The 17,948-nt window shown below is 39.8% G+C and overlaps 1 protein-coding gene across 2 annotated transcripts in view; it reads right to left on the minus strand.

The window, feature by feature from the left end:
• ZNF281 (zinc finger protein 281) overlaps window positions 1-17,948 on the minus strand; it is a 320,112-nt gene that overhangs the window by 281,622 nt on the left and 20,542 nt on the right. The window contains exons 3-5 of one of the 2 annotated variants that reach the window (XM_064427962.1): window positions 2,277-2,408; window positions 233-430; window positions 50-129 (exon numbers count right to left, since the gene is read on the minus strand). The exons of the other annotated variant lie outside the window; for it this stretch is intronic. The gene's annotated coding sequence lies outside the window, so the exon portion shown is untranslated. The remainder of the gene's footprint in view (window positions 1-49; window positions 130-232; window positions 431-2,276; window positions 2,409-17,948) is intronic. 2 annotated transcript variants of the gene reach the window in all.

Below are 17,948 nucleotides of genomic sequence, written 5' to 3' on the forward strand. Positions count from 1 at the left end.
AGAGGAGGATGCACAGCTCAACCACAGGATAGCAAACAGGCACTCCTACCTTCCCAGCTTCCCTATAGCCACTTGCTGGCACAGGGGCACACAGCACTCGACTGGTCAAGGCAATCCATCATGGCAGCACTGACAAAAGGACAGATCAGTTAGACTATGAAAAAAAAGAACTCACGCTGGCAACCTGTCCCCTGCAACACACAAGGGATTTCTAATGCTGGCAAGTCAATACCTCTTAACCATGTCAGAGACTTGATTCAGAGAAGGAGCAAGGCCCTCATGGCTCTCCTGCTTGTCAGGAGCACACTGCAGTAAGCTGGACCAGGGAGGAAGGATGGCCCCAGATGGAGAGAAGCTGCTGCCCCAGGAAGAGGTGAGGCTGCACTGCTCTGTCCTCTGTCTCCAGAGTCACTTCTGTGTCAGCATGCACCTCAGGGAACAAAAGGAGGGTACAGTACTGTGGCCACCAGCATGACCACAGCATACATGAACGAAAAGGAGACAACCTAAATATTGAACACACTCTCCTGTTACAATGGAAAATACTTACTAACATCACTGCAAGCAGAAACAGACGGCATTATCCTGGCAAAATCTTTTCAGATGGAGATAAAAGAGAGGTCCTTTCAAACATGGCCACTAAGATGTCAAAGCAATTTTCCTCTCCCCCTGTCAATATCAGCATCCCTAGGATAAAGCTAATGGCATGTATGTGTGCTGTTAATGCTTTATTGTAAAAATAAAGTTTTTCCTTCCACTGAAGCTAGCTAGTCACATTGTTTGTGTGCAAGGAGAGGCCTGTTTATCCCCATCACTTCAAAGCTATCCCTGCACTGAAGCTCTGTCCTCACCAAACACTTCAAAGCTTCTTCTAGCAAAACATATAAAATACATGACATGGTCAGCAGCAGTTCTTACATGAAACCCAAACCCAAATTCCCAAAATCTATACCCATTCCTGCCTCCAGGGGCTTCCTCTCTTCTCACTCAGGTTTTAGGGCAGCTGCCTTGCTTTTCTTTCTCTTAAAAACTTCTTCCTTTCTACATTAAACAGACATTAAATAGTTGCATCTTTTTTTCTGTAATGTCTTTTCATAGCATTTATAGCAATACAGAATATAATTATGTCGTTCACCTACAATTTCAAGCACTGCCTTAAGTATTTCTATAGGTATGAGAGCTTTCCCACACTGGTAACACACTTAATATGAATACTCTGAAGAACAAGACATGTTACTTCTTAAACCATTCAACACATCCATTCAATATATAAATATTACAGGCCTACACATCACTGGAAATTTGCATTCTACCAAAAACCTTATTTCACATACAATACATAAGTTTACTTCAAATAAAATACTTCTGATAAAGTATTCATACATGTATCCACTGGCCCAATCTTTCTCTACCAAGTCAAATATTACACCAGTTTGAAATCCTTAGCATTTCCTTCTGCCAGGAAAAAGCAAGCATTAATTAAAGGCTATTTTGTATTCAATTTTCTACAGAATAGAGAGAGTTGTGGGTTTAATTCTGTGTGGGCAGGGACACCCCCACAGTGAGACTGAAAACAATTCAGATAGAAGACAATTCAATTAGCTGGAAAATATCAGCTAAATCTTATTTAGGATCACATAGTGTACTTGCTTTCTACAGCAGACAACAGAGTATTACTGCAAGCTGCAGAATATTTCATGTTTCATTTTAACATCAGGCTCATGGAGACACAAGATTACAGAAGATTCCTATTTAAAAATAAAGTACGTGTTTGAAAAATCTAAATGTACCATGAAGGTTCTAAACCCTGACAGAGAGTCCAAAGAAGCTGAATATTATTTTATGGCTTAAAAATAAAATTGTTTTATTTCTGAGACAATTCCATAATTATTTTTGTTGGATTTTTGGACGAAATACCAAGAGCTATTTAAATATTAGATTCGCTCAGTACAGGATGAGGAACAGACCTTGTATATTTATAAATTTAGTTTCAGTGGTATTACATACATATTATTACAGATTTTCCATTTTAATATAAACATTTTATCTATATATATATATAAAATAAATTCTTGTTCAGCAGAGAAACAGAGGTTTAGAAGGAAATGCGTGTGGCTCTGCCCTACTCCAAAGCAGGTGACTGTCAGTGTATCCAGAGCATTAGCAAAGAGAGGCAGAGTCTCTGCAGAGAAGACCTCGGCCTTGCTTTGGGGACATGAGCACAGCAGCAGTTTGTATGAACCCTGCTGAACAGGCCAGCACACAAAGACACATACCTGCTTTCCAAAAAATCCTCACACTGGATATGACGCCCCTCAGAAGCGATTAAGACAGTCTGCAATTTAACCAAATCATCACCTCCTACCAAAGTGCCACGTAATTCAGGATTGCAGATACGGCATGATCCTCTGGGAAAGAAGAGTTTCATTACCACACATGAAAGGACAGTTTCTTCAGAGATTCCTCTTCACCTGAAAGTGAAGTCTCCTGAAAACTTGCAACACAAGGACTACAGCAATACAGCATTGTCAGCACCACACAGTCTTGGCACAAATCATTACCAAATCTCCAACCTCACCAAATACCCCCACAATGGGTTTACCCTCAAACAGGAAGGACGAGCAGGAATTACAGTTGCACTGACATAGTTTGTCCCTCATAACACACATCCCTTCACTCCCTGGTGCAGGGACTAGCAGGTCTCGGGTCTGAAGGGAATCAGGATACTCAGCAGCCCCTTACTTCAGCTGTACTGCAAAGAAGCTGTCCTTTTCCAATGCTGTGAAGAAAACTTTATGCAGAAAAGTAACTATATTTCAATAATTATACTAGGTAAATACATTTCAATAATGACCTTCAACATTTCAGTGCTGCCCTTAGCTACATTTTGGAAGATACTGTCCTTGTCATGCCCATTCTGCAGGTGCTGAGGCCCAGAAGGGCTTCTGGCTTATAGAAGTCATCTGTGGTAAAACCAAGTACGAAACCAATGTCCAAAATCTTAGAGCATTGCTTTCACCTCAAGGACTATTATTTCCTTCTGCAGATTAAGTTTTCATTGCACCTTAACCCGTGAAATAAACAGAAAAATTGGATTCCAAAAGTCCCTTAAAGTGTTCCATACTACCTTGTGATAATCTCATTTACCTCAGACCCATGCCTAGAAGAATCAAGAAACTTGAGTGATAGAATTCTAAGTTCAACAACAGAAATGCACAAGGAAGAGTTTTAGAGCAGAACCTCTGCAAGCTAAATTAAGGAAAGCAAAACATCCACTAAAGATTTCAGAGAAGCTTTATTTACCTAATGACAACAGAATTTGATCTACAGTGATCACTAAATGGCAAAAAATTCAGCCACATGGTACTTGAAACACTGAAGTGGGTATTGGCTTTCTCTCAGCACAGCACAAGGCAGTGGTCTCAATGACAGAATGAGGTCGTTGTTTACTGTGACCTGCTACCAGCAACGTCCATCCAACAAACACCATCCCCAGACCCATTCCCAAGGAAGGTCAGCCAGCACCCCATGGCAGCTACAGAAAGCTGGCAGTGCAGAACAGCTCCCACACATCTCACCTCATCTCTAAAACCTTTTAACTACGAGTAGGAACAAATGAATGGCTGATACATATTTTACCACACACCCCAAAAGAAGTCAAGGATATGCCACTTGCAGCAGCACAGTGCCCATGGCAGAAAGTTTGCCTGAGAGTCCAAAATAAATCTGAGCAACAAAATATTTGAAGCTGAACTAGTGCTACCATGATACAGTGTTAATTTTCAGTGAAAAAAAAATATAACACAGAATTTTGTGTCAGACACTACAAAAAAGGCATTTACAACTTTCACAGATAGAAAAAGACAAGGGAGAATGCTGCATCCAGCTGCCCTGCACAGAAATAGCTGAAACAAGTCACTAAGCAACACTTAGCTGCATTTCTTCTGAATACAGAGGATTAATAGCACACTGGTCAAGTCTTATCTTCTTATGAAAGCACTATACTAAAATATCACAAAGGAGTATTTGAAGGGTGTTACAGCTCCATATAAAAACATGCTCACATGAAAAACACTCTTTGTTATGTGCACAGACTGCTGTGCACATGATCTTGTCTGCATGTTATTGAGTCAAATTGCAAATATCCAGAGCTTTCTGCAACCCTCAAGATGCACATTTGGGGTTTCTCTTTTTTTGGTTTTGCTTTCAGATTTAGTCCTCTACCTCTATATATTAGAGAAGTAAGATGGTTTACAGAACATAGATCTTCCAGTCAGAAACTCCAGGGTCAACAATCCTATGTGAAGTCCCCAAAGACCCTGTACTTTAGGTGCCATTCTATAGTATTCCCTACCTCCACAAAGGCCTGTAGATAAGCCTATACATGATTGATAGTGCTCACATATTATGGGGTTGCTATATGAGGCAGAAAGAAAAATAACATATTCAATGAGAGGATTACAACATGTTTCTCAGGGTTGTTTTTTTTTCAGCAGCTGAGATAACGCAGAAAGGACACATAGAGTCATAATTATTTTTAGTCATATTCAAAACACAAACAAGGAAAAAACCTTGCTGGCATACATCATAAGGCTTCATAACATTGACCCCAATCTTGGCCCTTTTTTTAAAATTCATCCAATTGAGGTCTCTTTCAGAATTAAGGAGATACGAGTTCCAGGCAAACAGATGTAGCAAGGAAACCACCATTATTCATGCTGCATTTGTATCTTACTCAGCTCCCCTGGCTAACTGGTGGTATGAAAGAGCAGCTCCACAGGAGGCTTGGCCATCGTGGCAGTGACAAAGCCATGCAATATCCCAGCTCTTTAATCACTCGAATATCCACCCCACTCCTTTTTGATTTCTTTGCAGGATGCCACCATTTCTGGGTTACATTCCTCTTAGCAAGCACCACAAGATCCATAAAATAACTTCGCAGAGTAGTGAATTGCTGTTGCTGTTTCTAGGTTAACATTGGCAGAAACTAACAGAGTCTTCAAAAACATCATAAACTTTGTTTTAGAGCTGACACACAATTGTTACACACTGCACTGCAGGAACACAGAGCTGTACAGGCAGATCCAGCACTGGCCAGATAGATGGGGTTTGTCATCATCCAAACTCTACCTCCAACAGAAGGGGGTGGGGAGAAGAGGAGGAAGGAAGAGTGTGAGGAGATGAAAGGGCAGAAAAAAACCTACCAGGAACACCTTAGACTATAGTATTTCTTGTACAGATCTGACCTGTGTTATGTATAGCAGTGTAACCTTGGGGGGGGAAAAAATCAGTAAATAACTTAGAGTACTTCATAAGTGAACAACACTGTCATCTGGGACACTCAGCTTCATTCATCATTATGGTCTTCCATCCCTCTCCCCAAGTCGATTGGGACTCAAACTGCACTGGAGAACAGCTCATTCATCCACAGGGAAAGCAGCATGCTTCCCACTGCTAAGGAGTTTCCTGTGATTCTCAATGCCCGAGTCTATTACCATTTTCTTGTGTCTGAGAAAACAGGAGGCATTTTATAAGCCCCTTTAACATTTGTTCATATTAGGAACACAATGCAAGAGCAATACAGACTGCTAACAGACCTCCAGCAGCTCCAGCATGTGTCTCCATTTGCAAGCTTAACTCCAAAACAAACTGGAGCCTGACAGAACAGAATTACACACACAATGAGGCGCATTTCACCTATCACAGATTACCAACAGAAAGGTGAAAACCTGTTGATGAAGCCCTTGAAGGGAATAACATCAAGTCCTCTTCCTCCAAAAGCACCACGCAGGCAATGTCAAGAAAGAGTGAATGGAAAAGCATTTGGCAGAAGCAGAAAGAAGGAAAAAATGTATAGCTTTTAAGCAGTACCATTGACTTTAACTCAATATGGCAATCAAAAAAAAAAAAATATATATATATCCTCAAAGAGATGAAAACCTCAGTACAACACAAATAAGCTGTATTTCAGATGATTTCACTGTGATCATAAAAGTGACATGCAGCAGTAATAACTGCTATAAAGGCTGCTCCCCAAAACAAACTGTCCTGGTCAAAATGCAGAACATTTCTTTATCACGTCCTACTCATAAAAATAATTACGAGAATAACTGAAGACAAACCACCATTGCAAATCCTTTCAGTTTTCATCCCTTGGAAGTCATTAATCTAAGCCTTCAGTGAACAGCAGACGGCCAGCAAAGGATTGTGCCCATCCTGCTGCGGGCCAGGCTGACGGGAGCAGCAGCTCCCAGAGGCAGAGTGTGCCAGGGCCTCCCGCAGCTGACTGAGACTCGTTATCAGCTGCCACTCCCCGCACTGGGGAAGAGAATATTTGGGTTTACACAAACAGACTCAGTCACTGAAATTTCACACACAGAGCCTGCATGGGACACTCCAAATCATTAGCACGGCTTTCTGTCTCTGTCAGCAGAGAGCAGGCAGCAAAGCGCAGCTCCAATGATACATTTTTATGCTAACAAAGTGCTTTGCGCTGACACGAGGCAGGCTCCCCTGTAGCAGGTTTGTCCCCAGCTGTCCCCCCGCGCACGGACAGCGCAGGTGGCGCTGCCACCTCTCGGCCACTCGGAGCAGCGCGGCAGCCGAAGCACGGGCGCGCTGTGCCCGGCGGAGCCGCGAGCCCCGAAACCCTGAGCGCGGCTCCTGCCTGGGACCGCCGTGACCATGGCTGTTAACGAACGAAAAAATAATTACAAAATTCCTCTGTCCGTACTGCTTCCCGAATTAGTCCTGTTTGTGCAATTTAAATCTTTTGCGGAATTTTGGAAAAAGGTTATAAAGAACTGAGTTATAAGTTCAAGAACAAGTAGTAAATTCAACTATTGTGCATTTTGTAAAAAGGGATGAGAAAAATCACAAATGGGGTGGGAAGGGAAAGAAAAGAACAGCTGATCAATTGCTAAAAGAAAGTCTGTACTGTATAGTAAAATTGGGAGAGTTTCCAAAGAAATATACTGACTGGTGAATAATTTATATATATTTTACACTACGTATTTGTATGCATTTTATTCTGTGTTCACCATTTCTCTGCACTCTTCTGTATGTCTGTTCAATAAGGCAAGTCTAAGCTAAATTCCTAGTGCCAGTGTGCAGTGAGCTTGAACTTCTACGAAAGGCTTTTGCACAATGCCAGTCAAAGCACACTTGAGCCAAGCAATCCACGTCAGAGCCCACCATATGATCTGTGGGATATTTATTTTTCAAGTGCTGATTTACAGCAACTTAGCATTCTTAAAAGGCAAGGTTTCTTTTCAGAAAGGATACAATGGGCTAATTGACAGCTTCCCTGTAATAGGGTTAATAGGTTCATACTCAAAAATTTCCCTCTACCCATACTTTATTCAGGCTTTACTCAGGCTCTCTTCCAAGACCAACCAAAACTGTGACAGACAGCTGCCTTCCACAAGTCTGTCTGGACTATACTGTGACTTATTTCAGAACCACTCAGAACTGTTCAAGGAAGATGCAGCATTATGAGTGACCTAGACCTGTGAGACAGGGTGTGTGACACCATTGTCTCTTGGGCCACATCATTCTTCCTTTCTTGATCCACCCCAGTCCCCCCCTCTACCTCTGTAGCTGCCTTTGATTTAACATCAAGTTTTAGATGTTACTTTTTACACCTTCATTTTTAAGCCATTTATTCACTTCAATTATGGAGAATCTGGAGCCTCTGCTTAAATCTTTATGGTTTTTGATGCAAAACAATTAAATTAAAAGATATATGGTTACACAGCTGTTTAAACAAGTCAGAGGTTTTAAGAAACACATACCATGTCAAATAGGCATAAGATCCCAAATTTCCTGTTGAAAGGTAAGAAAACCTGCTTGATTGTTTCAATGTTCTCAGTCTCTATTTAATCCACTGAGGTAAAGGTTTCCAAAAATCTGAGTTTAAAATAAAAGATTTCTGATCATCTTTGTTGCAACAGACCTCAGCACTGACAAATACTGATTTAGGATTAATTCATTTGTAATTCCATATGGTTCATCTCAGGGAGTTAGCAATGTAATAACTAAAAAACTGTCTGGCATAGATAGACAACGAGTGTAAATCCAAAGAACTGCTGGAAAATCACGGGCAGCTAGACACCGCTTTCTCTTGCCCATTTTCTGAGCAATTCTATCTATCACTGTAATTTGGGCAAGGAATGGTAGGGTAGGATAAAGAAGACACATCGTGAAGTGAAACAGCAAATGAACAGCTACAGACAAAACCATGTGCTTCATCACTGTGCTGTTCATTGCCTTACAGTTCACCTCCAACACAACAGGCTTCTGCAACAAGAAAGCAGGAAAAACAGCATTATAAACTATATTTTAAAATATGCACATAAGTCTGAGAGGAAAAAAATAAGTAATCCTGCCACAAGAAACACTAGTGATACAAAATCTGGGGAAGCAGGGAAGCATTTTCCTTTAGCTTAAGTGAATCCACAACAAAGCCATGTCCTAGTGCTGCTCAGAACCCCAGCCAGGCACACATGGAAACCTGTGCCAGGAAGAGTTTACCCCCTCCAGGAGCTTCTCACCACTGAGAAAGGGGCCCATGGCAGTTCCAGCAGGAGACTCCTCCTGAGTGTCTGCCCGTGACCGATACTCCATGCTTTCCACCCCTGCCCCACTTCCTGGCCATTGGCACTGGAATACTGAGAACTCAACACAGCAAAGATGCTGCTGCTGGGGCCACAGCTCCTGGCTTACAGCCACAGAAACCAGAAGTAATGGGGATTAACCTCATTCAAAGAGAGAGAGCAGTTTCCACCAAAGATCTCAGCAACAGAGCACCTCAACCATCTGTGGGGCCAGAGGATCCAATTACATTGCTTTCACATCATCTGAAAGGGCAAAACCACAAAGTCGTATCACAGTCAAATGCATTTGTCCTTTACTACAGTCCAATTCAGAGCAGGCAGATTTTCCTGCAAGCTCTTCTCCTCTTCATTTCAAACAACTTGAGGCACAGATTGAGGATGAGCAACATTCCTTGGTCATGGGTTCACAGTGTTTTACTAAACCTTGGAGTTATATCAAGCCCCAACAAGATAAGGCTCTGCTAAAAGCACATCACTGCAGTCCTCTTAGAGGCGCTGGGTGAGACAGAAATTCTGTATGAATTTGCTGCCTCATTTTACATTAATATTTTTGTTTATGGGTTACCATTTAAAAAGTATCATATTTCCTCAGAGAATGCCCTAATTTGCCAAAACTAGTATCTTTGCAGAAATACTGTGACTTCATTCAGGAAATGGCTTAAAAAATAAATGTTTGCCATGGGAAAAAAATCCACTGCATTAACTTACAAGTATTTTTTAAAAAGACTAACAACTGAGCACTTAGAGGAATAGAAGAGATAAATGAGAATAACCAAATTGAAAGGCATTTTCAAAAAAGGTAGTATTAAAAAAATAAACAAAGAGAAACAGCTAATGATGTTAACCCTAGATTGAGAAGTTCAAATTCATTTGATTTCTATTTTTGCTGCACAGAAATGAAGACACAGAGACTATGGTCACTGTTTAATATACCTTCCCTTCCACTCACCAGATAGCTATAGTATAAAGTGGATTTCGGCAACAGGATTCTCCTACTCCCTCTTTAAAGGTTTCTTCTTGAGAAAAGACTGAAAGCAAGCTGCTTAAATTCTATTATTCACAGTCACATCATCATTACTCCCCCCAAACTCTTCATTTGATTTGATTAATAACTGCAGCTAAAAGTATTCATTTATTTTCTAATCATACAAAGTTTGCAATAAGCACAGAAGAGACAAGTGGATCATTTTCATTTACACTATTGCTTTAGACCTTAGGTATTTCAAAAAGAGAGGAGAAAATATGGCAAAGCCTGCCTTCTTGTCTGCAGTATTTACATGCTTTACATAGTTTAAAAATATGTGGCTTATTAATGACTTATTTTTCAACCTCTTCAATAAGCTTTTTATTAGCATGACAGTCCTTTACTTGCAAGTGTCAAGCAATTTCATACTGTGCATGTATCCTTTATGATGTTTAATATAAAAGATAGTACAGTATTTATATCCCTCACAATAAGAGAATGGATTGTTTTAAGGTTATACAGCCCTGTTGTGATAAAGAAAGAAGGAACCTTACAAAATGATAAATATTTTCATTAAAAAACTTTAAAACTAAAAGTTCAAAGATATGTTCTCCTCTCTTATATCTTGTCAAAACATGACTTAGGACCCAAAACTAATCTACTTTCAATTTTATTCCATATTTCAGTGCTGTCATAGTACTGAGCAGAGAGTATTGGAATACGATCATTTTTTATTTTGTTGATGTTACCGACAGCTTTATTTCACAAAGCAATCTTATACTATGTCTACCACTGGCAGGTCACAAAGGTCAAATAGTCTATCCTTACAGGTAGAGAGCTTATTAAATGGCACGTCTATTAAACCCAATGGACAACATAAAGAAACATTTCAGCAAAATACTTCTAATATTCTTCAGTAAAGACACAGTCAAAAAGGTATTAAGCAATTTCAACCTAGACCAATAAGAATTTTTTTATAAGCATCTTCAAAATAATGCTTCATACAAAGCACTTGGAACAGACAGTAGGAGAAAGACCTGTAGAGAGATGAATTTTGTGCAAACATTTACTTTGCATTACGCCTTTACAACTACACACTCATAGCACATTTAATGGTAGGTGGCTTATCAAAAATTAGTTTATGCTTCCTAGGGTTGTTATTTAATTAAACATTCAATTTTAAATTATAATGAAATTTATATGATACATACTTCAGCAACATTTGTATTTGTGTTTTACATACTATCCTGGATCAGTGTAGGGTAATTCTTCAGAAGCAATACATTTTAGCTATTTATTTTCAAATTATGTAATTAATCACAGAATACTTGGGAAAAATCCACTTACATAAATCAGAAAAAGGCACTCAAATAAAATCTCCATTTAGTGTCTTATAAAATCTACATAATTATTTTTAATTAAGAGGGTGTATGCTTTGCAAAACCAGAGTATTTATAGACACAATTGTGATTTTCTCTCTCTCTCTCTCTCTCTGGCATCCTTTCATTATTTTGCTATTTGCCAGTTATCTATGGTATGCTGGAACTTGCTATCTCAATATTTGTATTTGCATGACTGCATTTACAAAAGAATAGCAAAATAAAGACACATTTGGATTGGGAAACCTATACATCCAGATGTTCATCTTCAGACTTAACCCCTGCGGCTCAAAGAAAGCTGTTCCAGTTGCATTTCTAAATTCCACACTCTTATTTCTGCATAACTAAAATACTGAATACTGGTATGCAGAGTCTGTGGACTCTCACACACAGTTTATTAGATACAGTACTTGGTCTCCTGTTATCAGAAGATTCACCTACTCAGATAATTAATAAGATACAGAAGCATAAAACACGAGTTGTTAAAGTTTACAATTACCTTCCCTCACAGCTCCATTCTAAATGCACTGTCCTTGCTTTAACACATAGTAAATCATCTACCTAAATGTATTTGCACCCAATCATTTTTTAAAGTCACAATCTTTGTAGTGTCAACTTGTCAAGGGTCAAAGGGAAGAACAGGCAAGATTCCCAAATCAATCTGCTTGTAGAAACTGTCTCATTTCATTTCAAATTACCTGCTGTGGCTGAAGCAGGCTATGGACAAACTGCCTTCCTCCATAAACCATGACAGCACAGGTCGAACTTATGTGATCATTCATAAGGGGCAAGTCATGCTGGGTCTGTCATTAACTACTTTTAAACTGCTGTGCAGGGTTAAGTGATCTTGCAGGGCAGCAGCAGATATAAATACTATTTGGACAGTTTAATGTCAGGCAACAACTCCTCTGGGATTAAAACCGTGTAACCCAATAGCGGTGCTATCGATGGAAGGATTAAGGTACTTTGGGACTGTTTCTTGTACTCACAACTTTTCATATGTTTTGCACCTAAACGATTTGGTGTTATTAAGATATCAGATGGATAATGTAACACTCCTTAAGAGTCTCTCTAGAATATCAGCAGCAAGAGTCACCAGCACCAGCTCCTGTGGAGGCATTCCCAGTTGGTTTAGCTTTGCCCATGTCCAGGGGAGGCTGCTGCTAATCTAAGAACGTAAATACATTGCAGCACTAAAAATACACTGGGCTGCATGATTCACACAGCCCAGAACCGAGCCAGATCCTCCAAGCCAGGCTGGGCACACACCATGAAAGCCTGTATTAAGCAAGACACTTTCAAACATGGGAGTGCATCTATTAACTGAACCTGCTACACAGTTGACAGGAATAGAAAAGAGATCACTGCATGTCTTATGTAATTACTGCATAACAATGTAATACGTGCTTCGGTCAGTTTTTCTCTGGTCATCACTACACTGATACACGTGAGAAAGACAGTATTTCATAATGAAAAACAGCCATCATCTTTTTCAAAGTCTGTGGACAAGAAAAGCCAGAGGAGATCTGTTAGACTAGTGAATTAAGCTGGTCTCAGCATCAAAAATTAAAAAGAAAAATTCTTGAAGGAGTACCTAATTTTCCTGATTCTTTTTTCATCATCACAACCCTATTTAATGATTCTAGACATAGGTCACAGCATCCTTAATGCATTTGTCTTCAGTCATTAAGCAAATGGGTATTTTAACAACATGCAGGAAGAGACCAGTACTCCAATTTGCTGAAGCAGACAAACTCTTGCTCATCCTAGGATTCAGAACCCACTGCTTGGATACAGATGCAAAACCATACCGGAAACATCAGACAAACACAACGGGGCTGATTTATCCATGTGACATAAAACACAACTGCCAGGGGCACTAAGAAATAAAACCTTAATCTAAAAAATTACAAGCTTCAGAGCCAGCACAACTCAGTGCAGGAGCACATAGAGTTTTGAGAAAGAAAATGCCAATACAACTTGTTCAGAATGGAGAGTCACTTCCTGAGGCACACAACAGGACGGTGGCTTTTGGAGGCCAGCTTTCCAGGAGGAAAGGTGAGGTGCAATGGCTCTGTGACAGGCTGCCAGACTGCTGGCATCACAGATCATCTCTGCATTTACTCTTAACTAATTATAAATCTATTACATCAAAAGGAAAGGATGAGAAAAAACTTCTTGAGGCACTGATCTGCGTGTGTGTGAATCACAAATATCCACAGCTAAGGCAGAACACATAACATGTCTGCAGCTATTTTGTCTACCTAACATCTGCTAACCCAAAAGGGAGAAACCACTGTTAAGGATGATTCTGGAATACTAGTCTAAACAATGTTTAATATAAAAAAAATAATTATATCAACACTTATTAGGCATAAAGAACACATTTCAGGACTCCAACTTGGCTTCACACAGAATGTTTCTAGGCAACTTCTATTTTCTGCTCTAGAATCTTTGGAAAATCTCCCAAACATACACATTATACCTCTTCTTCAGTGATGCTCATGACAACAGTCACCATTCTTTTGGCTTTGGAAGTGAAACAGTGCTTGCTTCAAATTATTTTAACCACTGGTTTATTTAGAGAATCATCTGCTCAGAAGCTGCAAAGGATCCACTACCCTCTATTTCCAGTTCTGCTTTCCACAACAGTAGTAGAATACATAATGTGTGTTAAGTACTACAAGGAGCAAAAGGAAGACAGCTCCCGAACTCAGTAATCAAACAAACCAGAAAAAACAGATAACTCATCACTTTTTCCATCTGTCCAAGATTAAACATCTAGTAATAAAACTTCATAGTAAATATATTATTTAACTTACAGTCTTTTCAAATGAATCCTTTTAGTGCTATTATTTACACCTTTTAAATTAACATTACAACAGTGTCTAAAGCTGAAACTTGCAAATTCCACCAAATGGAAGAAAAAAAGCCAAAAAAACCCACCAAAACAAAGGTGTAGCCAATGGCAGTTTTGACTCAAAGGATTCCAGGAGTTTTCAGGCATGGGAATGTATATTCAATATTACACACCTCTGCAGGATGCATTCTTTTGAAATGATAATACATTTACGTTAAATTTTACATAGCTTAGTTGGAATTACAAGCCAATTAATACAGGAATAAAATTACATATATTGTACAGCTCCACCACCATTGTAAATTGTTTAGAACTCCAAAATAATAGATGGCTGGCCCAGATATTCAGGTCAAAAAGAGCAAAGGAAGAAAAACCCAAAATTAAAGAAAAAGTAGAGAAAAGCTCCTTGCTTGAAGATCATACTTCTCAGACAAAGAAAAGATAAATAATTTTTGAACCATTTGTGAGTTGTATCTGTAACTACTTGAAACAAGCTCAAATGCCAATATTCAACATTAAAAAAATATAAATACAAAACCAAACCCTGGATTACTTCCTACCCATCTTCAACAGCTCATTTGTTGGAAAATTAATGAGCAGCATCATCACATCTCCCTGGCTGCAGTTTCCTAACCTCAGTACCAGAGGGAGGGAAGGACAATCTGGGCTTATCAGGGTTCTTTACTCAGCAGGCTGGAAATCACACTTAGATGGACCCTGCTAAATGAGCTTCCAACACCTTTTTCTTAATTTTCCTTCACTTTTACATATAGTGGTATCAAGACAATAATTCACCAGGTTCATTGCACTTCTTCAAACACTGCAGTTCCTTTTGCTTCATGACACTGAGCACATTTCTTTCTCCCTTACCTGGGGCTGAAAACAGGAACATCAAGAGTTGTTCAGCTTCTCCCCAGTCACCTTGAGCAGAAATTTTGCATATTCTCAACAAGTAATTTGGGGTTGGAAGTAAATGATATTTAAGGTCACTTCCAACTCTAACCATTCTATAATTATTAATGTAAAAAAATCAAACGTCATCTGCAAAATTCTTTTTAGTTAAGGCATGAGAAAAACAGTTGAGATTACAACTAAGTAATCATTTCTACAAAATACATAATTAAATGGAATTATTGAAATACTAAAACATCTGAGCCACCACAAACTCAATTCTAAAGCAATACCTGAAAGTTATCATTTCTGCAATAAAATTCTCCCCTTGAACTGTAAGCCCGGGAGTGAAAGAATCACATCCAGAATCATCATGATATGGAAAATAAACAACTCTGTTATCACTGGGATACAATGATCAGCTTAACCTACAAATACCCCTACAGCACTGTCTAGCTGGTGGAAAGGATTGAAGTGATCAGATCAAAATGGAAAGGAAAAAAAAAATAAAAAAAAACAAAAAAAAAAAACCGAAAAACACCTTCTAAGCACCCTTGATTTGCTAACAGTTTTGTGTTATGTTTTATGCTCTAAAATTGAGCAAAACTTGCAGAACTCAGAGTTTAAGACAGAACCGTAGGCTATGACCTCACTGAATAACAGACTATTACAGGAATTTTGACGACCCCTCCATAAATGCCAGCAGCTCCTGAGGGCTCATTCCTCACCAAGCCTTTCCTTTGAGGAGCAGTGATTACAGGACACAACAAGTTCCAAACCTATCCATATGCAGATGTCAGCAAACTATGCACCTTGTTAGTGACTGGCAACGAGTACAGTCACTCTGATAACACGGCATTCAATTACGAGGAATATTTCAATCAAAAACAGACGGTACAAGCTTGATTAAGAAATCATGTTTCTTGGCAGAGAAGTGCAAGACGAGGAATCGCCTAACATGAATTTTAGGAATAAAAAGTATTCTTTTAAAAGAATATTGAAACACAACTTCATGGAAACTCCCAATTCCCTCCAGAGGGGAAGGGGAAAAAAAAAAAAAAAAACAGCAAAACCAAAACACTAAAATAAACAAAAAAATGGGAAGAAAAAAGAAAAGAGGTGGGGGAAAAAGCAAACAACCATAACCGCTTTCCCATTTGATGGCAGGGAACACACATCTGTTGACTATTTCGTAAATCTGCCTTAAGATGTTCATTCAGCAGAAGGCTGAATCTGATTACTTTCAAGGAATGAGCGAGGCTTTACGCTTGCTCAAAAAAAATCCTTGCAAAGAAGACGCAATGGAAATACCGCATTCGGAGCCTCAAAGTCAGCGAAGAGGACGAGAAATAGGAGCGCTGAACCCTTCGGCTTGTGCTCATCCCTCAGCGCTTCCCTGGCGGTGCACGGGCCCCGCTGCACACGCAGCGGCTCGGCAGGGCCGGCACGGCCCGCAGCACTGCCCGCGCCTCGCCTCGCAGGCCGCGCAGCGCTCGCCGCGGGAGCGGGAGCCGGCCGGGGGCCGTGAGGGCAGCGGGAGCACAGCCCGGCCCGGGCTCGGCCCTGCCCGCAGCCTGGCGGGGACACGCAGGCACCGAAGGGTTTCAGACGCCGGGAAGGGCTCTGTCCCCCCGCCATGAGGGCGGCCCTCACGCGCTGCCCCACCTCAGCCCCTCAAGGGCGGTATCGGAGCCCCTCGGGCTAACGCAGTGACGCTGAGGGTTAAACGGGCTTTAGGAAATAAACTCTGTTGTCACAATAGGAAAAGCATGTAAACACTACAAAACTGACAAACAGCCCATTTTCCTCTGCGGAGGATTTTCCAAGAGCCTTGTTTATATTTGGATACTGAAGCTTTGTCTGTTTCACACACTGATGATGTTAACCCAAGGCAGACTCCTGTGGTGGCCTTACCATTGCCGTTTTGATGGGCTTGGCAAAACACTGAGTCACACATACGAATCAAGCAATTATTTTTAATAAAACTGACCTTGAACTTTACAAAGGAGATGGAAACACATAAAAAATTAATTTTGAGGCAACCAAAAGAAAAGTAGATGCTTCCACTGAGCATCTGCATGGAGTATGTTCCTCTAAAAGAGCAGAGGTTAGCCATTCCAAGGAGACAGATATTCTAATATTAGATTATTTAAATTAATATGTCAAAGCTACAAGCGACAATACAAAAGAAAATTTCAAATACTGAAGCAATAAGGGGCAAGAAGTTAACCAGAATACGTTACTTTAAAGAATCGCTTTAACATGAGAAACTTTTGTCCACCTGTAATTAAAGCCATGAAGACGAAATCCAATCTGGTTTTTTGTCTATTAAAAAAAAATCTGAACTTCCTCTAATGGAGAGGTTGCATTCATGACACATCTACCAAACATTTATTTCAGTTGTTCAGTGATGTCACACAACCACCACAGATAAAATATTTCTCCCACACATCAATTTCTTTTCACCACACTGCTGCTTTTTGCTTTTACTTTTAGCTTCTAGAACACAGCTGACTTGGCTTTAAAGCCAGAGCTACTCTGCTCCCCAGTGCTTCCTTCCACCGCGCGCTGCACTCATCTCCCACAGTGCGAAAGTTAAAGGGTGTGAAATCCCTACAACACCAAGGGAAATAGCAGTGGCAGCACCCTGCAAGCGAGCATTTTCTTCACACGGGAGGTGTATAATTTTGAGAAAAAAGTTACATGCACAGAAGTCTTAATTAAGAATTAAAATACAGAGCTTTTGGTTGGTTGAAGCCAACAAGAGGTAGTTTCTCTGTAAAGACAATCACAGTCCTGTACATAAACCTATAACGCCAGAAAAGAAGAAATTGTCCTTCTTTGTGTGTTAAAGGTCACAGTCATAGATGGGCCAGAAGAGAAACAAAGAACAATTAACAGACAATGATTCAGGGTAAGAAAAAGGTAACTGGAGTGAAGCAGAAAGCAAGAAGGCAAGAAGCTATACAGAAAAAGGCTGGAAAGGAAATTCACATTCTACATTTGCAAACATACAAATTTAGTACTACTGTAATAAATCTGAAGGGTGGGAGAAAAAGGGTAGCATTTAAGGCGAACATGAAAACAATTTTAAGGGTTTTTTCTAGATGTAAAAGTACTAAATAATAGCCTAACTAATCATGCTTTTATTCACACTAATAATTAATGCTAATGTTCAATTAATAAATGCTCAATTTTTAAAATTTTTCTAAGTACCATAAGGTTTACTAAATATTTAG

This window comes from Passer domesticus, chromosome 7, assembly GCF_036417665.1.
Source record: "Passer domesticus isolate bPasDom1 chromosome 7, bPasDom1.hap1, whole genome shotgun sequence".
Lineage (NCBI taxonomy): Eukaryota > Metazoa > Chordata > Aves > Passeriformes > Passeridae > Passer > Passer domesticus.